At 37.3% G+C, this 25,245-nt stretch overlaps 1 long non-coding RNA gene across 3 annotated transcripts in view; it reads left to right on the top strand.

The window, feature by feature from the left end:
* Nucleotides 1-19,250, top strand: part of LOC104913934 (uncharacterized) — a 60,663-nt gene extending 41,413 nt beyond the window's left edge. The window contains exons 4-7 of one of the 3 annotated variants that reach the window (XR_014887583.1): nucleotides 1,402-1,568; nucleotides 13,716-13,966; nucleotides 14,466-14,779; nucleotides 17,295-19,250. This is a non-coding gene — a long non-coding RNA (uncharacterized LOC104913934). Of the gene's footprint in view, nucleotides 1-1,401; nucleotides 1,569-13,715; nucleotides 13,967-14,446; nucleotides 14,780-17,294 lie in introns of all 3 variants that reach the window. The other 2 variants (XR_014887582.1, XR_014887579.1) reach the window with 2 other exon arrangements.
* The last annotated feature ends 5,995 nt before the right edge of the window (nucleotides 19,251-25,245 follow it).

Below are 25,245 nucleotides of genomic sequence, written 5' to 3' on the forward strand. Positions count from 1 at the left end.
CTCTTCTCTTGTGTAACTAGTGATGGACTAGAAGGAATGGCTTCAAACTGTACCAGGGGAGATTCAGGCTGGATGTTAGGAAATACTACTTCTCTGAAAGAGTAGTCAGGTGCTGGAATTGGCTAACCAGGGAGGTGGTGGTGTCACTGATTCTGGAGGTGTTCAAGGAACGTTTGTACGTTGTGTTGAGGGACATGGTTTTGTGAGAACTATTGGTGATGGGTGGATGGTTGGACTGGATGATCTTGTGGATCTTTTTCAACCTTGGTGATTCTATGATTCTATGGATTAGCTTGCATTTGTTCAAGGCCAGCTTTCATATGATGCTGCATTAGCTCTGATCAGACTATTGCAAAAAACACCTAAAAGATGCAAAAAAAAAAAAAAAAAAAAAAAAAGAATTTTGAGAAGCCTAATCTGGAGCTTCCACACACTGCCTTGGGAGGTGCATTTATGGATCACAGGCTTTGAATTTACTTGAGTTATGCTGTAGTTATTCCTGTGTTCAGTTTTGCTGATCTTAATCTCCTGCTGACTTGACTTCCTACATAGGCAAGGGGCATGCATATACATGGACTATAGGAGTATCAGGTGGATGTAGCTGGTCATGGTCATCTGCTCCTGCTCACTCCAGTTTGATTCACTGGGGAGTAAGGGATGGCGACTGGCCAGGTAGGAAGCATGTCTTGCCCACTAGGTCCATACCAATGACTCTGCTTCCCAAGGTTTCATTACCGTATTCACTGCCCTTACTATCACTCACTGACATCAGCAAGGGTGTGGGAGAATTTGTTCTCATGGAAGATACTATGTTGCTAATACTATCTGCTAGAAGTCAAAAGAGGCAGAATTGAAAAGCAAGTCAAGCTACAGTGAATGGACCAGCCACCAGCCAAAGACTTGTATCATCCCTCTGTCACGTACTTCAAGCTGTGAAATCATTGTTTTGATTTTGACAGCCTATCTGGGGTGGCACACATGACAATGATGTGAATATGTTTTTACTATTGTAAAGATATTCAGTGTATGCTAGCTTAATAAAGAGCTGACTCTGCACGAACTGTTCTTTTGTACCTTTTTCCACAACAGTCTCTTATATTTAAAGAATAGCTATTGATGGTTGTATGGATGTGTGACTCAGTATAGCTATTGATGAAAGAGGATTAAACTAAGATGCAATACCTTGTGCTTGCCTCAGTTTAAAAGATCATATGCAATTTCCACAGTTTGGCTGATGTGGAAAATGTTAATGATCTCTCTATGCCTTAAGATATATCAAAGACTTTGGGAAACAATGAATTCCAGGTTTATAGATTGTCATCATGTTGTGATTTTTGGTTATCGATATTCCACATCACAACACCATGTAGTGCACTGAGAGTTAAGGTGTTAATGCTCCAGTTCCAGGCACCTGTTCGGAAGAGAAGAAGAACTACACACCCTAGGGGGCTTTGCGGTCAGAGAGGTCACCTGATGTGCTTTACTTCATTGGCTCTTCCTCGTCTGCTCTTCTTCGTCAGGCTCTCCCTGCTGCTCAGCCGGACTGCACATCTCACCTCAGTGTTATGGTGAGGCCTATTCGCATTTTGGACACTCTCTCTCTCATTATATTTGATTTATTAGCTTCAATTCTAATTATATTGTATTATAGTGTGTTATCTTGCATTCCGACACTATTTTTAGCAAATTAGTTTGTTTCTCTTCAGATCATTGCTGTTTTTAATTATTTTGGGGTTCCCTGTTTCCCTTTTCCAGAGGTGAGGATTTTGCAAAATCCCTCTGCCCTGCTAGTCACGGAACTGGGCCAAACCAGCCCGTAAACCGTTGACATAGATAAAAGATACTCTGTGCCTAAATGTTTATATGCATGCAGAATCCCACTTCCATGGCTAGCTAAGGCTGCCATAAATATTATAGTACTCCTAATGACTCCAAAGATAGTTCAATTTTAGTGCAGAAAAATAAGAAAAATATTAAATGTAACCTCATGGTCCTTTTCATCACTCGAGCTTTCCTATATCTTATTGTAGATCCTAGGAGAAAGGGATCAAAATTTTGCATAGAACAAACTAATAAAATACTTCCTTTTCATTCTTTTATATGTAACTTACTGTTGGCTGTGCATAGCACAAAATCACCTACTATCCTTGTTTGGTTTTCTAATTCTCAAAATTTATGTGACACCAATAAATTATTTGATTTTTGTCATTGGTAGGAGACCCTGTAATTCTAGGATCTCTTTGTGAACAAAGGAGAGTAAGATTCCTGATCTAACCAGACTACATTTTCCTTTTTCATCTTCTAATTTCTCTAAATATGTGCTAAACTGCTTAAGCATAGACTGAGCTGTTAGGATTAATAGGGTTAATTTCAGAATCTACACCAATCAGACTTGCAATCTTTTTCTTAAATTTTGCAAAATAGGAAAATATATTTTCCAAGAGGAATTTCTTTATTAATAAAGCAGTCATCCCATTCCAGTTGTCATGCAATAATGAATCCATAGTAAAGCAAGAAACAGAACAGCTTAATTGGCTTTTCACCCTGTGACAATACTAGCTGATATTTATATTTAAGACAACTGCACCTTATATGCATCTCCTGACTCTGGCTTCTACTTCTAAAGCAGCTTGCCAGGATGGAGATTTCATGCCTAAACCATCTTAATCAGGGTAATACATTGTAAAGAATTAACTTAGTCATTTATCAGGTACTGTTCAACTTATTATTACTGATATATGAGGTTACTGGAAAAAATGTAATATTCTCTCTTAGGAAAAAAAGGTCTCATTTTTGTCTCCACTGAGACAAGACCTGCATATTTTGTAATCCACCAACTCTTTCAAAGTGTGATATCTACGTGCCCTGTGGGCTTGATTCTGATATAATTTACATCAGTTTTAAACAGAAGTATGTTCAGCAAAATTATATCCCATCAGTAAATAAGATCTTCATAAAAATCTGAATCAGACTGCATTGTTTGTTTAGTTTTTGTTCAGTCTTCACATTTCTTTCATTAGCACTTCTCTTTCCTCTTCTGTAGAAACCTGCTTTTGATTTACAGTAGTAACCTCTGTCCTGTGCCAGGTTAGCCTTTGAGCTATTACTCTTTCATTTTTAGCCTTGGGCCAGTTGTTTGTAACCTTTCTGTCTTGCTTCAGTGGTATTCAGCTTTTCAGAGTTTACAACAATCATGTAGCAATGACCTTATAAACTTTCTGTACCTTTCTCCTTGAGCGTTCAAATTCACATCTCACGTGTCAGTGCATTGTTCGCCTACTTGCTTGATGCTCAATCTTAAACAGATCCAAGTTTTGTTTCAGCAGTCTCCGGCCTCTTTCCCTCTGGTTTTTAAAAGCATTGGGATCCGTGTTATTAAGGCAACACTCTCAAACACATTTGTTTGTAGTCTGTGCTTGTGGTATTTCTATATTGAAATGTTACAATCTTTATACGTCATTGATTTTCAGGGAGATGTTTCCCCTCTTTTCATTTCAAGCCTCGTATGATCTTTTTCAAGTAGGGGAAAGGTGAAAGTTATCAGATATAGTTGTTATTGTTTTTTAAATCACTTTGTTTGTTTCATTGTTTAAATAAGTTAGTAAAAGACCTCAGTTCCAGTAGAAGAAAGCAGCAACAAACTGCATTTGTTTTCCTCCACACTTGTTCAATATACATTAAGTATCTATCTATCTAAAGGTAGTTGGCCAGAAGAGTGAGGGAGGTGACTTCCCCCTTCTGTTCTGCCCTCAAGAGATCCTATATGTGGTACTGCATCCAGGCCTGGGACCCCTAGCACAAGAAGTATGTGGAGCTGTTGGAATGGGTCCAGAGGAAGCCATGAAGATGACCAAGGGGTGGAACACCTCTCTTATGAAAAAAAGGTTGAGGAGTTAAGCTTGTTTATGTTGGAGAAGAGAAGGTTGTGGGGACACCTCATTCCTGTCTTCCAACATTTCAATGGAGCTTATAACATGATCTGTTAGCGATAGGATGAAGGGGAATTACTTTAAATGAAAAAAGGGGAGATTATGATCAGATGCTAGGAGAAAATTCTTTACTCAGAGACTAGTGAGGCACTGGCACAGGCTGCCCAGGGAAGCTGTGGATGTCACATCCCTGGAGAATTTCAAGGCTAGGTTGGATGGGGCACTGGACAGCCTTAGCTTGTAGTTGGTAGCCTGCCCATAGCAGGAAGGTGGAAGTGGATCTCTCTTTCTATCTAAGACATTCTAGTGATTCTATGCATTTCACAGTTTTGGTATCTCTGTGTTAACTTCAGATAATATCTCCTTTAGGTTTCTCTTTTTCTAACTGATGATAAAATGGCTCAAATATTAGGGAAGTGTGCAGCAACTGCTAGAAGCTATATTTTTCTGTCTTAGACAAGTAGACTTGTCCTTAGCAGGAGACACCAAGTTGATCCATAGAGAAAGGCCATACAGATGCATCTATATTGCCTGCCATATGTAGGTACAAGGAGTCATTCATTTTGCCTAAGAAATTTGTCAGGGATCCTTCACACTTCTAGCAGGACTGTGAATGCTGTAAGCAGCATATACAGCTGGAAGATGACAACAGGATATAATGCGCTTTCTTGGTTTTGATACTTTCTTAAATCTAGATATCTGAGAAAATGAATAATAATGGAAAAAAAAAAAAGCAGTATAGCAAGGAATTATTTTAGCACAGATGTTACATAAATAATTGTTTTAAAAAACAGTTTGAAGTTTTCAATTTTATCTCCACAAATTATGAAGCAAATTATATTATTAGATGCTATATAAAGTGAAAAGCCCTCAAGGTCTGTTTGTCTCCATAAATTTACAGTGAAATTTGTCTCAACTTAAATTCATATAGTTTTCATTTGTTTCTGTTGATCTTTTTGGAAGACAGTCTGGGCTTAGAATATCATCTAAATTTCTACTGAATAACAAAGTTCTTAACTGTAACTTTGGAAAACCTTTTTGATATAATCTTGTGTTTCATGATTGCAGCTGAACTTTAGATTTCAGGAAGTTCTTATTAAATTGCCTGCCATGTATTTGGCCTGCAAAATTAACCAACAACTTTAGAGATCTATCAATTCCATCTGAATTTAGGTTTTCAGATGACTATCCCTCAGTTACTGACTATAAGGATACTCTAGGCTTTAAAATCCTGAACAGGACCTTGTTCATCTGATAAAAAGTGACTTGATTAAAATTATATGCAAATAGATTAAAATAAATGTCCTTATTCCCCTCCTCATTTAGTAATGTTTTCACCGCAATGCACTTAAATTTAGCAATTAGAGTGAATTTTTACTCTCAATACACGGTACATGACTTTTTTTTTTTTTTTTTTTGAAGACTTCCCTATACCTCAGTGTATTTCCTTTAACTGTTACTCAAAACCTATTGACGTTTTGTTTTACAGTAGAAAATTTGAAGGAAAAAGGGAGCGCATCATCATTTTTATACTGCTTTGAATAGTTGATAGTGTGAAATGAAAGACTGATTTTTATTTTTATTTTTTTGCTCTTGTTCTGTGTCATTCTCATTAACATTTGTTGGTTTATTTTTCTTCAGTTGTCAATTACATGGAAATGACCCTTTTGCATATTCATTGCCTGCTTTGTGGGCTTTCTCACTTAAAGGAAAGAAAAGAAAGCTACATGATATACATACAGTCATATTCAAACAATTGGATTCAAGTGATTAATGAGTTTAAATATTTGCAGTCTGGAGTATTATATCTGCAGTGCCTGTAGAACAGATATCGAATACTCTGAATTTCAGAGTATGGTAAAGTGGCTATAGAAGAAATCAGCAGTTTTTGGCAGAAGGTTTACCAGTAATTCCTAATTAAACTAGTGCTTTCCTGATGCAAATTATGACTGAAGTTCAAGGGTGGGGATGGAAAATAGAAGAATACATCAATATTAATATATAAATGAAAATCTTTGCATTCTTACCAAACAGCTATCTTCCTTTAATAACTGGCAACTGACCAACGAAGAATGTTTTTAGCTGAGGGTTTGCGATTTCACCCTGTGCTGTTACTTTCCAGGCCTTCATAATTACTCAAAACTGCAGTTTTCTACTTATTATTTTTGTTCTAAATTCTGCATAAGAATTACAGAATGGTTTGGGTTGGAAGGGACATTTAAGATCACCTCATTCAACCTTACTGCTATAGGTCAGGACACCTCCCTCTAAACCAGGTTGCTCAAGCCCCATCCAGCCTGGCCTTGAATGCTTCCAGGGAGAGGCAATGTACAGTCTTGCTGGGTAACTTGTTCCAGTGTCTCACCACTCTCACAGTAAAGAATTTCTTCCTATTATCTACTCTAAATCTATCCTCTTCCAGTTTAAAGACATTTCCCCCTGTCCTGTTGCTACCTGCCCTTATAGAAAGGGCTTCCCCAGCTTCCCTGTGGGCCCCCTTCTGGTACCGCTTAAACACTTCACCCACCACCTCACTGTGCTCACAGACACTGTCTGGTCTCCAGAAATGTTCAGCAAGCATTGATGAATGTCAGGAGTGCAATTTTTTCCAGCATGGAGGAATTCAGCGACACACCATTACTCCATATGCACTTCCACATCAGATATCATTTTGTCCGACTCCCCTCTTCTGCCATCTGTCACACTGCAACATGTAACAAAATATTGGTGGGACAATTCAACTTCTATTGCCGTACTACTAACATCTGCTTCTGATGTCATGGACCAGCATAATAAAATAGGAGCTGCTTCTTTTGGAATATTCCTAGTATGAACCTTCTTCATCTTAGGATAGGGATGCTTTTCTGTCTCAAGGAAATATGTAAGATGACCTTCCCCTGCCCCCAAAAGAAAGAAAAATAATTGCCTAATAAATATTGTTCAAAATTATTTAAAAATGAAGGAATTTTTTTTTCCTGAATATTCTAAAAATTCAGAGAATTTGTCATGAGTTGGTTTGTTATATTAGCAAACTAACCACAATTTGACCAGCAATAACTGCTCAGGCAGTTCTGAAGTACATGAAGCCATAACTCAGTACAACGCCATAGCTCTGCTGATGAGTCTGGTGTAACATTTGTTCTGATTAGAGAATCATAGAATCACAAGGTTGGAAATGACCTGCAAGTTCACCTAGTCCAGCCATCCTTCCACCACCATTGCTACCACAGACCACTTAACCATACATCGTAGCTCCTCATCCAAACACCCCTTGAACACTGCCAGGGAGGCAACTCCACCACCTCCCTTGGCAAGCCATTCCAGTGCCTGACCACTCTCTGAGAGAAAACTTGTTGCCATTTCCTTGGGTCCTATTTGTTGGCTGGGAGAAGAGGCCAAACCCCTCCTCATCACAACCTCCCTTCAGGAAGTTGAGAGTGCAATGAGGTCTCCCCTGAGCTGTCATTTCTCCAGACTAAACAATCTCAGCTCCCTCAGCTGCTCCTCATAAGACCTGTGCTCCAGACCCCTCACCAGTTTTGTTGCCCTTCTCTGGTCACGTTCCAGGGTCTCAATGTCTTTTTTGTAGTGAGCTGCCCAAAACTGAACACAATACTCGAGGTGCAGCCTCACCAGTGCTGAGTACAGGGGCATGATTACCCCTCTGTTCCTGCTGGCCACACTATTTCTAATACAGGCCAGGATGCCGTTGGCCCTCTTGGCCACTAGGGCACACTGCCAGCTCATGTTCAGCACAGCATCAACTAACATCCCCAGGTCCCTTTCCTCTTCACAAGGCAGATGTAATGAAGGCTTTGAGGACCTCAGCCTTCTCCTTATCCTCAGTGTTCACATTTCCCCACTGCATCAAGTAAAGGATGGAAATTTTCCTTGGTTTTTCTCTTACTATTGATATATTTGTAAAAGGATTTCTTATTCTTTTACTGCAGTGGCCTATCTGAGTTCAAGTTGGGCTTTTGCCTTTCTGACTTCTTCCCTGAATATCTTAGCATCTTCCTTGTAATCTCCCCAAGTAGCCTGTCTCTTCTTCCAGAGGATATAGACTCTCTTTTTCTTCCAGAGTTTCAACAATAGTTTCCGGTTCATCCAAATCAGTCTTCTTCCCCTACAGCATTCAGGGACAGCCTGCTCTTGTGCCTTTAAGATTTCCATCTTGAGGACCGTCCAGGCTTCTTGGACCCTTTTACCCTTAAGGAGCAACTCCCAAGGGACCCATGCTACAAGCATCCCAAACAGGTCAAAGTCTGCCCTCTTGAAGTTCAAGATAGCAGTTTTGCTAGTCACGCTTCTGACATCTCCAAGAATAGAGAATTCTACAATTTCATGGTCGCTCTGCCCAAGACAGTCCCCAACCTTTACATCTCCCTTCTCTGTTAGTGAAGAGCAGGTCTAGCAGGGCATCACCCCTGGTAGGCTCTCACACCAGCTCCACACACTCTAGAAACCTCTTGGACTTCTTCCTCTGTGCTGTATTATATTTCCAACATATATAAGGGAAGTTGAAGTCTCCCACAAGAACGAATGCTGGCAATCATGCTACTTCCACAAGATGCTCATAGAATGCCTCGTCCATCTCTTCACCCTGATTAGGTTGTCTAAAACAGATCCCCACCAAGATGTCATCCCTACAGGCCTTTCCCCTGATCCTTACCCATAAACACTCAACTTTATCATTCCCAACCCCAACCTCTTCAACATCAAAATAGTCTTTAATATAAAAGGCCAAACCACCACCCTTCCTTCCTCATCTATCCCTTTTGAAGAGCTTGTAGCCATCCACCACAGAACTCAGTTATGGGAGTGATCCCATCATGTTTCAGTAATGGCAACTAGGTCATCGTTGGCCTGCCACACAATCGCTTTCAACTCCTCCTGCTTGTTGCCCATGCTGCGTGCATTGGTGTAGATGCACTTCAATTGAGTCATCTGCCTCATGCCCAGCTCAAGCATCGCTTTTGTGAGGACTGTATAGTTCCCCTTCCCCCATTGTAGCTACTTTAAAGCTCTTTCTAGAAGCCCTGCTTGCTCCTGTGCTACAATTCATTGCCCCCTTTGAGATAGGTGGGTTCCTTGGATGGACAACAGGCCAGGGGGCAAGTAAACTGCCCCACAATCAAAGAACCAAAAGCTTCTGGCTTGACACCAGCCTCTGAGCCAATTATTCATTGCTTGTGATTTCCAAGCCCACTCCATGTCCCTCACTACCCCTGAAAGTATAGAACAAAAGATCACTTGAGCTCTCGCTCCTTGAACTAAACGCCCTAAACCCCTGAAATCTCTTTTCATAGTTCATAGGCTTCTCTGAGCAATTTCATCACTGCCCACCTGAAATACGAGTAATGGAAAATAATCAGTAGACCTAATCAGCTGTGGGAGTTTCCTGGTTATGTCCCTGACCCAGGCCCCAGGAAGGCAGCACACTTCCCGACAGCTCAGATCTGGTCTGCATATTGGGCCCTCTTCCTCTGAGAAGGGAGTCACCCACCAAAACCACCCTTCTTTTTTTCCTGACAGAGGCAGGCTCAAGGCACGGGGGTAACCATCTCGCTTTAGGCACCCTCTTAGGCAGATCCTCCATCACCTCCCCACTCACCTTCCCTTCAATTTCCAGCATCTCAAACCTGTTGATTAGAGGGAGCAGGGGAAACAGGCTAGGCACCAAGTGTGGACTCTCTTCCAACCCTCCTCATCAGTCAGGTCTGCCTAACTGTGACAGAGCAAGGGGTCCACCACTTTTCTGGGGTTATTACCCTGGCACCCTTCCCTCTGACACGCCAGCGAGTCACTCTAACAGTCAATTTCCAGCTTACACTCCCTAATGGTCTTTAGTCTATGCACATCTTCCTTGAGCTCCACCACCAGACTAAGCAGCTCATCTACCTGCTCACACCTCATACAGATGGAACCCCTGCCACTCTCCCCGAGCAGTAGCAGGCTCATGCAGTCCCTGCAGCTGGAGACCTGAATAGCTACATTTCTGGGCAGGCCCTCCATCTGGGGCACTACAGTCTTCTTGGAATAAGCCCATTGTCTGTTGGAGACCGTGTTTAGGCCTGCAGTCTCAGAAACTGCCAAGAGGAAAGACAGTCTCCTAAGCAAGGAGGGACTTGACCCATCTCCCATACCCACAGCTACAGCACCATATGGACAGCATGGGTTGTACTTACTCACTGAGCCTCCCCTTTCTCAGTAGGCAGCAACAATGATTACTCACCTGGTGTGCTCTATGAGCAAAAGTATAGCTCCCTGAAGATATTTAAAGCTTGTTATCAGGTGCAAACATTAATGGCAGTTGTTTAAACTGTGCCGCCAATGTACCAGCTCCACCCCTGCTTACTCAGGAGCCTGCTCACAAGCTGTCAGCTTCCTAGCACAAGTGCAGCACTAATGTTGGCCTTAAAAAGAGCTTTTTTTTTTTTTTATTCCAGATCGCTTGTCCAGTGCAGTCGTAAAAGACTTTAAAAAAAGACTTATAGAAAAAGCACTCTGCAGAGACAGCCATGCTACAGGAAGTGGTACTGTAGTCAGTATTTATTCTGAATTTCTGTTTAGACAGTGTTTTTCCAGTAAGGTTTGTGGAGCAGAATGATATTGTAGGATTAGTTGTTTAGATAAGGTTAGAAGTCATGTTGTAAGTAGTTGTGTTTGTTATTACTTTGAATCCATTTCTACAGTTGTAAAGGTATCTGTTTATTAATATCTTTTTGAATATACATGAGGAATGTTCCAAAAGTAATGAGTCCTATTTTATGTTAGCCTACAGCATCAGAGATGGAGTTGGTAGCGTAGCAGTAAAATTAAACCTTCTCACCAATATTCCATTACAATTTTTTTGCTGTATGATAGATGGCAGCAGAGGGGCAGTCTGACAGAATGGTGTCTGACATGGAAGCAAAGGTGTGTCACTGAATTCCTCCATTTGTGAAAAATCACACCCATTGACATTCAATGATGATTGCTGAATGTTTCTTGGGACCAAACAGCAGTTGTGAGCACAGTGAGGTTGTGGGTGGTGCATGTCAGCAGTGGCAATAGCAATGGTGGGTCACTTCCGCTGGGGCAGATCTTTACAAACGCAGCATGTAGACTCTTGTTAACCACTAGTGAAAATGCGTAGCTCACGGTGATGACTATGTTAAGAAATAGTGTTTTGTAGGTGAGAATTTGCTTTATCTAGTAGTGTTATTTTGTTCTTCGTATCTACTGTAGTTTCTCTGGAAATAAATAGGAGGCATTACTTTTGGAGAGACCTACCTATTATTATGGCTTTTCATTAATTGCTCTGCTGTTTTGTTTGAAGACTGTCAGAACAGAAGGTTCAACACTTGTACTAGCTGTAGGCAAGTCTGAATAGGCCATGGGAAGCATGTAGGTGATACCAGGTTCACACTGAGTGTTTGCTAAGAAGATTAAATCACAAAATTATTTTATTCGTTACCAAAATAAGAAATATGATAATTCTCCTTACAGCCATATGCTGTTCGCTGGCTGTTCATTCTTGAAAAGATGCATTTTAATGAGTGCTAAAATAATTTATATGCATGAAGTAGTCTGCAAATTTATGTAGCTCTTTGAGAGGAAAAATACTACCAAAAGATTGCTTATTTTTAACTTGGAATATACTTGATTTATTTAACTGGCTTAATCGGCTTAGGTGCTTTATTGAGGAACTCCAAGTTATTTTTATGTACTATAAAATGAAGTTAGAAACAAGACTAACTAGTATAATAGAAGAAAGTAGGGATTTGTTTTTTGTTGTTTTTTTTTTGTTGTTGTTGTTTGTTTTGTTTTGTTTCCATTGTGGACACCACTAATGTAAATATATTCAAATGTATTAATATAATTATCTACGTCTATATATTTCACCTTGAGTTGAAATCAAAATCAGAGGAAAATTGGAGATGTATTTTGCTTATTTGAAATAACATTGTGTTGTGACTGACTGTATATTGCAAACTGAGGCATCCTATATCCTATTTTTTTCCTAAGACTACATAGCAATTAATCTGCTCCTGAATAATCTGATGTCTCCCATTTACCTGGTATCTGTTTTGCTAAGACTGTCCTTGAAGCAACTGTAACTGAGATTCCAAAAAATAACCCAAAAACTATCAGTCTGGGAAAATTACTTTTCTCCTCATATGGTTACTTAACATACAAAAGTTGCTTAAGGCATAACCTGAAGCAGTTGCTTGCAGAGTTGCTGTGTGTCAACACTATACTAGCATATTTTCTCTGCTCTCTTCCCACACATTTCTTTAGTATACAAGTAGCATGTGACAGTGACAAAAAATAAATCAATAGAAAAATTAAATGTCTGATTCATTTGTTGGAAAATAATTAAATGCCAAATGCCATGCCTGAAGATATGTAGCCCCCAGCAATCTCCTATACAAATGAGGAAAAAAAAAAAAAATTCTTCTTTTTGCTTCAGTGACATAATTTTAATGTGATATTACTGCAGTTTATTCTATTTAATTTGCTTTGTAATCTTCGCCAGACTGGAAAAGTTAGTTTCTCTCTGGAATCTTGTACATTCTGTAGCTTATGCTTTTTTTTTTTTTCCCTTCCTTTTTTCCTTTTTTTTTTTTTTTTTTTTTTTTTTAATTTAAGATTGAGTCATACAACAGCATTAAATTCACAGGCAGCTCTTACTTTTTCAGACTTCTATAAACTTTTCTTATGGATTGAAAGTGATCTCTAGGGCATGTGTTAGAATAACTTCAAATTCAGATTGTTTGCTGGACTGTGCATTCTTCACTTCTGTCTAGCCTCTCTGGGTGTTCTTTTTCTTTTCCTTTGTGTTTCTCTTCATGTGCATTACAAATATCTAGGAAAAAAAAAAAAAGAGAGAGAGTCAGGATTTGCAGCTTGTTTACTGACATTTTTTTCCCTTTTCCAATTTTTAGTATATTATTCTCAAAACTGAATGTTCCTGGAGACATCTTTCCTACTAGTTGTTTTTTTGTTTTGTTTTTTTCTCACTAATTTCATTCAGGGGTTATATACTTACATATTTTCCTTGTTTTTTCTCCTTCTTGTTGTTGTTCATGTAAAAAATAAATAAATAAATGTTTTCAGTGAAATTCTAACCTCAAAGGAGAAAAATATCTTAATTTTTAATCTACAAAAATATTCAAATATTGAAAATAACATGAAAATACTTGGAACCAGCAAGATGTTACCTACCGTAATATGAGCTACTCTGAGGATAATGGTTCTTTAATCTACACTGTAGATGATGATATGGAAATTATTCTGAACTAAAAGGAAAAAAATTTGTTGCACAGAAATCTTTTGCATTTACTGTTGTTGGAAAGCTGAAACTAGTTGCCCTCAAACCCCAAAATACCAATTTTTACCTGTTAATCTTCCAAAGAGTTTGATGAATTTTAGTTTGCTGTTTTGGTTACTGTTGTTATATTTCTAAAGGAAAATTGTCTATTAGCAATCACAGAGTCCATTGAAAATTAGAGTCAATATGTAGCTGTATTGGGTTTTGTCATATTTTCTCCCCTTCTTCCTTTGAGGAGAGGGAGCAAGAGGTGTCTAGCCTTAGTATAATAGTTTCTCTCCCACTCCAACAACAGCAAAAGGCTTTGAAGAGGCCTGTTTTACTTACTGTTCTTTTCTTCTAGAGGAGTGGAAGCAGATAGTACAAATGTCACATTCATGTCATAGTCAATAAACAAAAGGAGATTAAGTGGATTTGATATTTATCTATTTAAAAGACTTCTAATACTGATAATATTTATTTGCTTTCAGATTTGAAGCCTCAAGCTACGTTCACAACATATTTCAATCAAAAATCGAAGCCTCAATTCACTGGAAACTGAGAGTACTCATGACAGGGATGACTATGTATTTGTAATGTGTTGCACTTGCCACTTCAGTCAACAACCACTGAAAATGGGAAGCTGCCAGGTAGACCCTTGGAATGACCCAACAAAGCAACACTTTTGAAACTTCGCAAATAAATAAATAAATAAATAAAAATCTACCTCCAAAACAAATTGGTAAGTAACTCTAAACAATCACTCTTAGGGAAAATATTTTCTGATTCATTCTCTGTCTTATTTTCTATGACCTTCCAAAGCAACTGAAGTAGTTTAAAAAATACCAAAAGAATATGAAGAAACAGAAAACGTGGCTTGATAAACAGAGTGGGGAAAAAAATAGCATCAAAATGGATAATAAAATGATAATGCTCTACCAGATTCAGAAATAGCTCTCCTGAGTTATCCTTCTTGAAAACAATTCTACTTCTTACTAACTGTGGAATTTCTTTTTTTCTTACATGGCTTTATGTGCCAGAAATAATAGAAATTGATGAATATCTCAAAGGTAAATCTATGTATTTCAGAAGATACAGTTTGCTTTCTGGGTAAAATCAATGTACAGGTTGTACATAAAAATTTTCAGTATTTTTTTTCCATATGAATGCTGTTAGGATAGATGTGCCAACTATTGTTAATATGTTTACTAAGATTTTCTAGTTTTTGTTCTTACTTTCAGGAGAAGAAGTCTCCTGATTTGGATTGCTGATGCTGAATGTTTGGTGTTGTGGTAAAGTCCCTCAAATTATCTGGAGAACAAAAAACAAATATCTACTACATGTAATTAAAACCTTTCTGATATTGCTGAAATATTTGTAATATTTGTTTAGAAAGTTAATGTTTGAACCAGGGATGGTTAAAACTATTTCTACTGAGAAGTGACGTGTTTAATTATGTTTTGGAGACTTTATGTTAAAGATTGGATGGTGCTCAAATGGAAGGATTGAGTGATATTTCACTACACGAAGACTGTGGGAAGCATCTGACCTTTAGGTAAGTAATTTAATTTTTTCCATTTTCTGTTTTATTATTAATTTGCTTTATTACTGGTAGAGTTAGCATTCAAACTATATCCTGCTAACCTTGAACAGGCCACTTAGCATTGAGGCTTCTTTCTAAACTTCAGGTCACCAAATCTTAAGAGCTAACAGTGCAATATATTAGTTTAACTCTCAGTACTGCCCTAGTGCTGCTATCAGCCACAGCTGATATGTTATAGGAGAGAGTATTTGTGACCTGATAAGTTTATAGCTAGCACAAAAACAAAGAAAATGCAAAATATTTTCATTTAGTCCACGTGCATGTGCCAATTCTGTTCCTACTGAGTTGTAACGATCCAGAGAACTGTAATGGGTGAGCTCACAGCATCCTGACTTATCCCTTTTCAAAGGAAACTGAAATGGAAAACATTGATCTTATTGCTGAATACATTACATGTAATATTGCCAGTTTGAGTTACCTGTAGTCTTCATCTCAAATATTTTATGGGAGAGAGAAAGAGGTCAGCACAGTCAGAAATGAACTTTAACAGACAAATTGAGCCCAACCATGATGTACTGACAACTTTAAGGGGCTGATTACAGAATCACCACGATTACAGAATCGCCACAATCACAGAATCGTGAGGGTTGGAAGGGACCTCCAGAGATCATCGAGTCCAACCCCCCTGCCAAAGCAGGTTCCCTACACCAGGTCGCACAAGTAGGTGTCCAGGAGGGTCTTGATTATCTCCAGAGAAGGAGACTCCACAACCTCCCTGGGCAGCCTGTTCCAGTGCTCCGTCACCCTCACCGTAAAGAAGTTCTTGCGCACATTTGTGCGGAACTTCCTATGTTGAGTTTCTGGCTGTTTCCCCTTGTCCTGTCTCCACACACTGCAGAAAAGTCTGGCCTCGCCACTCCACACCTTAGATATTTATAGACCTGAATGTGCCGCTAATATTAAATTGACAGTACATAAGTTGGTTTCTCAAATGAATTTTATTCTCAATTTCTACCTTAGTCACTGACTGAATAAGAGTTTATAGCATTTGTTTTGCAATAGTGACCAAGGGCACAATTAAAAGGAGGGCATTTAATTTTAGATATAGCCTACTTTTCAGTATTTTACAGCCTAAACATAAAGAACTGTTAAAATAGGCTGGGGGCACAGAGAACTCAGGTGATTTGCCCAAGGTCAAACAAGAAGTCTCTAAAGAATAAGAAATTCAACATAAATTTCTTATTCTTTTGCCTTTACAGTAAATGTATCTAGCATTCATCTTATCTATAAATGCTGGGTAAATTATAGGGGCATTGTCAAGCATGATAGACTCTCATTTGAATATTTTTTTTTCTTATATCCATCTATAACCTCAATGTAATCCTTTATTTAAAATACTTTGTTTTCCCTCAGATCATTATATGAGACTTTATCAGAACAGAAAGGCTCATGAGGCTACTAACAATAACAGAGCAGAGCACATGTGTTACAGAAGAAAATGATTGAAAGCTCCCACAGATTTCTCTTTTACACATCTCAGGGGGCTTTAGGAGCAATGGAAAAAATATTGTAAAAGTCTTATTTTCAGATATGTTGAGCTGCTCATCTGTTGAAGTTCAGTAGGAATTACTGCCTGAGAAAATCAAACCAATAATTTAAATATAGTTCAGTCATCTTTTTTAAAAGCATAACAGTGAGGACACTTATTGGTCCCCCATTACACTTATGTACACTCCTGCCACTAACTCCAAGGAACATCACATTGTTTTGGGAGTTAATGTTCAAAAGTGACATTGCTGATGGCCAGGTTATCAATTCAAAGGGAAGGAATACTCCTAAACATCTACAGTAATAGTAAAGGTCAAATGTTAAGAGTTCCAGAAAGAAACTTAAGACGTATGACAGTATAAGTGAATACTGACATTTAAAAGAACTTTCTTCTTCTAAAATAACCATTGAAATTTGCTGCCCTGAACATCATGTGATGTCACAGAAGCATGAGTAAAATTCATGCCTAGCATGGCACAGGTAGAAATGCTTGTGATCTAGAGTATATTTTGTCTGAAACAATCAAACAAACAAATAAACAAAAAAACTAGAAATCTTTTCCTTTGGGATCTCTTTACCTTCTGGCAGAAGCAAACAATGGATACTTCAAAAATCTCTCTGCTGAAAGGAGGTAGCAACTTTTCTATTGCATCATTTCCAAAGTGGCTCACTTTGGACTCTTTTGTAATTACTAGTCGTCATTTGCTTGTTTTTAGCTTTGCAGTATTCAAATGTCAATGTATTCAAGGATTAAGGGATTTGATTAAAGAGTTCTGAAGGACAGGATTTTTTGTCACCTCCCTCACTTTCTAGTAGAGGTGGGAGAGTACATTCCTATGGTGCCATATCAGCTTTCCTTTACCCCTCAGCCTCGTGCCATTTTTATGAAAACTGCTGAGCTATTAAATAACTGGATCATAAACTAACATATAGAGCAAGTTCATATATGTAGCTGTTTATCTCTTTTCTTTTACCTCAGGTTGCAACCAATCAGTGATTTTGTCCTTTTATGGGACTCGATCACACTTTCCACCATCACTCCAAGTATCTCTCACAAGACAATGGAAATGAAACATGTTCTTATGTCTGGAAACACTCAAATGTTCTTTTTGCAACAGACTGATTATTTTTTCTATTTAATGGAAAGAATATGTAGATTGAGTCTATGAAAGAAGACTGGCTTGGAGCATGAAATGGGAAGCCTTAGGAATATAGCTTTAAAAGGGACCAAATAGAAAGGCTGTGCTTTGCACACTGAGGCCCTGAAAAGCTGAATTCTGTATAAATATTGTTTCCTGTATCTCTCACCCCTCCCTTCTCCATTGCTCAAGCATCATTATTTCTTCTAGGGGAAAAAGAAAAGTTGTAAAATATGAAGAATTGGACAGATTATTTTCTACTCTTGAATGAAGAATTATCAGCAAAAGACTTTTGTCACAGAACCAGGGTTAAGACCTCAAAAGCCCAGTTGGTAGGAGAGTTTAATAAATAAATAAATAAATAAATGCTGCTTAAAGCAGCTACTCTTCTTTAAGAAAGCTCTCTAATCTACAAGTGCCTCTCCAAATACAAAGAAGATTTAACCATTATCTCAAATTAAAGTTCACTTGTGGGGTAAACCTTTGTGGGTGTTCTTTTATTATTTTTTTAACATAGAAGATATTTTTAATAGTTTTTTTTGTTGTTGTTTAATATTAATATTTGTTTCATTATTTGTCAAAAATATAATCAGGAATCGTCAATCTTGGTACTGAGAACTGGATTGTAAAAGTTAAGGATTTCCATTCTGTACATCTTTGGGTAACAAATTCTTACTGCAAAAACTCTTTGAAAAGTCTCATAGGGGGAAGTTGCCATGGAGACCAAAAAAAGTTCATTTTTATTCATAAGTAATTGTAAAGGAGGGAGAGGCCTAATTAAAGCTGTTTCAGCCCTATTTATCCACAAATTTCTATATAAAAACATCTTGCCTCAAGTGAAGTCCATTTCTCAGAAGTGTACTGTTTTCCATGCACTCCAGTGATGTATTCTGTAGTTTTCCATGACAGTAGTGACTACTGAACATTCTAAATTAATGATTTAATCCTTGCTATATAATTGCTGGGGTTGGGAAGTGAGGAAGTGGGAGACATTGTAAATGTGGCCTTCAGGCTTAACAGTGTCTCTGAAAATACTACAGAGAATATATGCCGCACAGGAGATACTAAAATAGCTCATATAAATGAAAAGAATGAGACAAAGGTATTTCTGCTTTCTTTTTGTGTGATTGCATGTAAAAAAAATATCATCTTAGGATTGAGATGTACTGTGTTACAAATTACTGAAATAATTAATACTTCAGTTTTCTGGTTATATCTTTCTTAAAGCTCTGCTCATTCTGCCTGGGTAAACAAGTGTTAGTTCCAGGCTTTTTCTTTATCCAAGCTGTTTCCAGCCTCCAATTTCATTGCTCTCTTCAATTTTTCATTTTTCATTTCAATTCAATTTTACATTGAATGAATAATCTGAATGAATGTTATTACTCTGTTTTAGTTACTATATTGTGCAATTGGATATTTCATTAAGCATTTCAACATATGTGCTGTCCTTCTACTGCTTGACATTTTCATTGTGTGTTTTTTCCATCAGCTTCATATTTTATTGTCACATGAACTGGTGCATTATGTATCTGGCCTTATTTACCATTTGGATATATATTCAGCTATGTTTTTTTCTTCAAATAAAATCCTACACCTCAGATGTGGCTGAGCTTGAGTAATAGTACGGAGTCTAGTTCTCATACTTTTTTCTTCCTTTATTTCATCAAAATGAGCTTCTGTTTTTCGTTTATGGATTGGTTTCTTCTGCATATGTTGTGGTTCACAGTGGGACTCTGCTGGGTTACAAGTCTGATTTAAGACGTGAAATTGTATTGGGGCTTAATGGAGTGTATTAAATTATTATTGCTATCCAGGTAATACAGCAATTTTTCCTGCAGCGTCACTTGATACTTGCTCAGCTTGTTTTGTACTATCTGTTCTCTCATAGATACTTGGAATTAGATAGCATAATTTAACCTGTAATTTAATTTCCTTCACATTGAAAACCTCATTTAGAAAGGGTTAGTAATTGGAACAGCCAAGCCAATAGGTTCCTCACAGTTGTGAGGAATAAGGCCAATAGAAGTGAATATAGCAGTTACATATTCAGCACCTGCTCAATCTTATCCAAGACATATCAAGTTACACAGGGAACGGGAGGGACATCTAAACATCTGGATTCATATTATTCATGTTGTGAAGTCTCTCTTTTCTCCTTTCATAACTATGCTCAGCTTCAGTTTCTAACATCTCATCCTGGACCTTAGCTTTTATTTCACATTTTGCTGAGATGATTTTCAGACTGACATAATGATTGGTGTCCTAACAGTTCACACATCCTCTGATATAAAGCTTCTTTATATGATGAATGCACTTCCTTTTATAAATTTATTTTCTCCATAGTCACATAGTTGAGTCTAACTTTGTGTGGTAATTTTCAAGAAACGGTCTGGCGACTGCCTCAGCAGATTGATGCAGGGAAGCCATTACTTCAGGATCTTAATGGATGATCAGGCCATTGACTGTAGCCAGACGGAGTGCAGCATCTGTGTGTAGTTTTTGATATTCAAAGTACTGAGTAACCTCTTGTGCTTTATATAATGCTGCTCTGCAAACTAAAAGCTACTCTTTATTTTTCCTCTTTTTTTTTTTTTTTTAACAGGCTAAATGCTTTAGAAGCAATAATATAAAAAGATGATCTATGAAGTATCATGTTGATCATATTAGTATGCAGACAGAATTACCCTTTAGGAAAAAGTATTTGTTTTACACACAAATTTTGTGTCAACTTTTAAATTTTGCTAAACTAGATGAATTCCATGCTATACATGTCTAAAGATATATCCCTGTACACTTGGGCTGTCAGTAGATTGAAATGCATGGTATAATCATGCAGGAGGTGAAGTCCATTCGCCCTTAAGTAACAAGCCATTTGAGGAAAAAAAAAAAAAAAAAAAAAAGAAGAATATTGGGTTTTGAGTTATTTTCATGCGTATGGTGTGAATTAAGCAAGCACTCATTTGTTCTGATTATATTATTGTTTTATCCTGTTACTTATTTTTTTTAAATAAGGAAAAGCAGAACAAATTACTGAGGCTTCTATTTATTTATTATAAGCATAGCTTCACCATGCAAACAGAGAAACCAGAGTGCAGAATTAGCTGAAAACACACTAGGTTTGAGCATACCTTATTCTAACAAACATACATTCTTTGTAACATAAACTGTATGGATTATGATGTTTCATTACATTATGTAAGCTTATCTTAGTATAGTTTTCTGCTTCTGAATTAACTCTGTTGAATTGCTGTGGCGCTTGGTAAAAAATAGAATACGCGCATTTATTTTTCAGTTGGGAATTATAGTTATTATCGTAGTATTTAGAAGAATGCAGTTAATTCATAAGTGAATAACAGTGAGAGGCAAAAAAAAAAAAAAAAAAAAGACAATGAATCTTCATGGGTTTTGAAGCTCCATTATCACCCACTAGTATTTAATTATTTTCTTCATAATTTTATTCTAATCATGTTCTATTGTAGTAAGGGTGCTTACACTTTGAATGCTATATATGAAATGTATATATGCTGCTTTTATCTAGAGTTTAGCAAATAAAATATCAAGTACCAGTCAGTAATTCTTGATCTTAACCTGAGTAGGTATATCCAAAATATTTCTGTATTCCAGTGAATAAAACTGGAAATAAAAACATATATGTGCAGATCATGATTCCTCCAACTAGAGCAATCAAGAGCATCCTATTGACTTGATGAAGTTTTTTTTTATTGTCAATCCAAACATTTATTAATTAAATCTAGAAAAAAAATGAATATGCATATTAAGCAATACTTTTCTCAACTAGTGTAAACTGACAAAACTTGAAGTGAAGAGTGCTACATTAGTGAAATCCAGTGTTAATTTAGTGTTTTATTTTGCTGTATATTGTACGAAATATCAATTGGAAAAAAGGAAAACAGATTCTTAAAGTACTTACAGTAATTCATTGCCATATAGAAGGTTACAGTTCCCATCCATTTCATTCTCTTCTCCAGTTCTGTTCCCAGTTGCTCAAAAGTTGTTTCTTAACTATTGTCTCTAGAGCTTGTCCAGTGTTTCAAATGAAGTATGGTATTTTCTTACTATTCATGATCTGTTTTATTTCTGAGTGGATATAAAATCTTTTTCCTGCTTAGAAGAAAGTGAAAGTGAGAAAGGGTTTGTATTGTCTTCAGGTCAGTAAATTAGTGTTTACAATGTTGTTTTAGTACCAATTCTGTTCAAATTCTATTTCTAAAGAAATAAGAAACTTTTTTTTCCTGTTTGGAACAAATGGTGAACATCTACATATCAAATGCTTTATCTGTGACAGATACCTTTTACTGAGAGGTGTCTCCCTGAGGTTTTTCCCAGCTTATGAACTGCTTCAGCAGTACTCCCTTTCCATTTTTGTGGTGGCTTCAGAACAGCCAGCAGCTAAGCACCCACACTGCTATTCTATCTTGCTTTTGGCTAGCATAATTTTCTTCCCAGTGGCTGGCATGGTGCTGTATTTCAGATTTAGGGTGAGAGTAACATTGATAGCACAGTGATGCTCTATCTTTTGCTGAGCAGTGATTAAAGTACAGGACTTTTCAGCTTCTCATGCTGCCCTGACAGCAAGGTGCAGAAGGATGAAGACAACTGACCGAACTGACCAAATGGATGTTCCATTACTTTATGAAGTTGTGCTGAACAACAAAACTAGGGAGTTTTGTTTATTTTGATACTTGGTTTAATGGCCATCTTAACTGAAAAAAATATTTCAAAGTAAATGGGTAGAATGTTTCATTTGCTGTGCTTAAACAATCGTAATTTTTTCAATCCAAGTCTTCTTATTTTTAATGTACTGATATCACAGATTTTTATAGGAGGCATATGTTGTTTTAGAGGTCAGTAATTTTGAAACATTTGTATTTTGTAAAAGAAAAATATTTAAGTCCTCTTTAATTTTGATAACACTTCTAAGCACTTTGCCACAAGGTAACCAGCAAAACAGTGTACTATCCAACATTTTCAACATCTCTTCCTATCTCATTAGAAAATATTGTAAAGATTATACTATCTAAATGTTTTATTTTTATAGATTTAATCACATCAATGACATATGGGGGAATTTCATGCACTCCTGACTCCCACTTCTTTGCTGCAACAGCTTGCCCATGAATGATGCTGTAAATGCATTTCACCGTGTTCTGGTCTAACCCCAGCACCACGCAACCACTCAGTCACTATCTCCAGGTAGAATGGGTGAAAGAATTGGAAAGTAAAGTACAAAAACTCATGGGTTGAGACAATTTATTACATAAAGCAACAGCAGTGTGTATATGAACAAAGCAAAGAAAAACAAGGAATTCATTGGCTGCTTCCTATCAGCAGGAAGATTCTCAGCCACTTTCAAGAAAACAGGGCTCACTCTGTGTAGTGGACTTATAGTGGACTTTTGGAAAGGCAAATGCCATCAGTCTGAAAATTCCTGCCCTCCTCCTCCCTTTTTGAGCATAACACCATATGGTATAGGATAACCCTTTGGTCAGCTGAATCAACTGTCTTGGCTGTGATCCCTCCCATCTCCTCATGCGCCCCCCAGCTCCTGGATGACATGACAGCATGAGGAGCAGGAAAGTCCTTATCTGTGCAGCACTGCTCTGCAATAACTAAAACATCAGTGTGCTGTCACCACTATTCTCATGAAAAAAAAACAAAACAAAACAAAACAAAACACAGTAACATATCAGCATCTACAAAGAAAATTAAATCTATTCAAGATGAAACCATGACACACATGCAATACTAGTTCTGAAACCTCACCCCAGAATCCTTTATTTATTCTGGTCATAGAAACTACCCCATTAGCAGTTACACTTACAGAGTGTTTCTATAAAACATTGTTCTTATTAAATAAGTCATTTAGCACAGAGAATATGTCTTCTCCACTACATCTTTCTTTTAGTGGCTCACGGAGCGTTCGATCTACATGTAATTCATTACTGAAACACAATCTAGCAAATACCATAAACTGAGAAATGTTAGAAACATCTGTACTTTCATTCAACTGTGCAGCATGCCTCTCACATTGCATAATTTGCTATAATATTCATTTTTTCAAACATCTTCCAATAGTATTTGCTGACAAAATAATGCATTCTAGTTTGTTTCCATATTGTTTTCTGTGTATATCATTTCAGACAATTTTACAATGGTAAGAACAAGTGTTTCCCAGGGATATGTGGATCTTTGCCTTCCAGTATGAAGTGAAAAACGTCAAAAGTGGTTTCTAGATCTTTATTATTTGGTTTAATTTTGTTCTTATTTTTCTAAATTAAATATAAATATATATAGTTTTTCTCAGCACCCTGTGGATCTCTTCGCGAAACCCCAGGGTGTGCAAAGCCCTTTTTGAAGACCACTGTCCTATAGTGTGGATGTATTTTAGTTTAGTTATCCTTCTTCCAAGTGCAAGTTCAAAATTGGAAAGTATGTTGGATCCTGTGGTGACAAAAAGGGTGAAGTGTTTACTATATTGTCTAGCTTGAATGTTCAAAAGGCATACATCAAGTGCCAGAATAGTAGGAGATTTTAAAATAACAGCAAACAGCCTACCACTATTTTTTTCTTTTGTCTCTGCTTTTAAGCTTTAAGACCGACCTTCAGTCATGTATTTCTAAGCTTTTTCCGTAACTATGAGGATTAGAAACAAAAGATAAAAAAAATTAGGGATTGGAAGCATTCATAAAAGGAAGCTGAGGCTTTTAAAGAAATCTACAGGTACCATGAGGCTCAGATAAAATCTTGGTGGTTTGACAAGACTGTGTTTTGTTTCTTTGTATGTGAGAGCACTAAGAGTCTTTTCCTCATATGGAATCTGAAAAGATCCCTAATGTATCACATCTAATGTAATTATTTTTGTTCTGAATTTGCTGTGAGTTGTGGTTTTGGCAGACCCCGTGCCTGCATTTAATCCCACCAGTAGTTTCAGTCTGAAAGAGTAGATGTGACTGTGGCACTCTGCCTGAAACATCCACCTGCCTTCTGCATTGATAGCCTGTAGACAGCCTGCAGGCAGCATGCATGTGGTTTGTCTGGGAGTACCTCATGCCATATTAAGCTACCTTGTGTCACAAGGGTCTGTAAGGGAGCACGGGACACCACATGCTCTGTAAAGCACTCTCCAGCTGTGCCTGAGGTTGCATTTACAGGTATAATCTCTTAAGGACAAAGGGTCTGGTTTTGAAAGCATTCTTCAGAAAGCTGCATAGGCTCAGTGTAGATAAAGAGAGTTGCTTACAGGAAGTCAGTGCAGAATTTTGGATATAAAAATAATTCAAATCTGATTGTAAAAAGGAAACCAAACAAAAAGTTTAGTAGCAAAAAAGAACCGTAAAAAAGTATTCAGTGTGTACATTGAATGTGGTATATAGTTCTTTTCGTACTTTGCAGGTTATCTAAAAGTAGTGAAAATATGTTATTAACTACAAATATCTTTATAAGCTTGAATGCATAGGTGTAAGATTTGGATTGGGATATTTTAAAATCATTGACCTATATCTGTATTATTATTATTATTATTATTATTATTACATAAAAAAAGTTGAACTAGACATTAGTAGTTAGCAAATTACTGGTGTTTTGGGAATTGCAATAGTTTGCCTGCAGACCAGTGTGATCCTGATCTGTGGAAAAAAAAGGATGGAACATACTGGAGCAAGTCCAGCACAGGACAACCATAAGTAGTAAGGGACTGAAGAAACTTTCTTATGTTCCAGAGAGACAGATTGCTGAGACTCTTCATCGTGTAGAAGAGTAGGCTCAAGTGAG

Source organism: Meleagris gallopavo, chromosome 1 (genome assembly GCF_905368555.1).
Source record: "Meleagris gallopavo chromosome 1, MGAL_WU_HG_1.1, whole genome shotgun sequence".
NCBI classification, from domain to species: domain Eukaryota; kingdom Metazoa; phylum Chordata; class Aves; order Galliformes; family Phasianidae; genus Meleagris; species Meleagris gallopavo.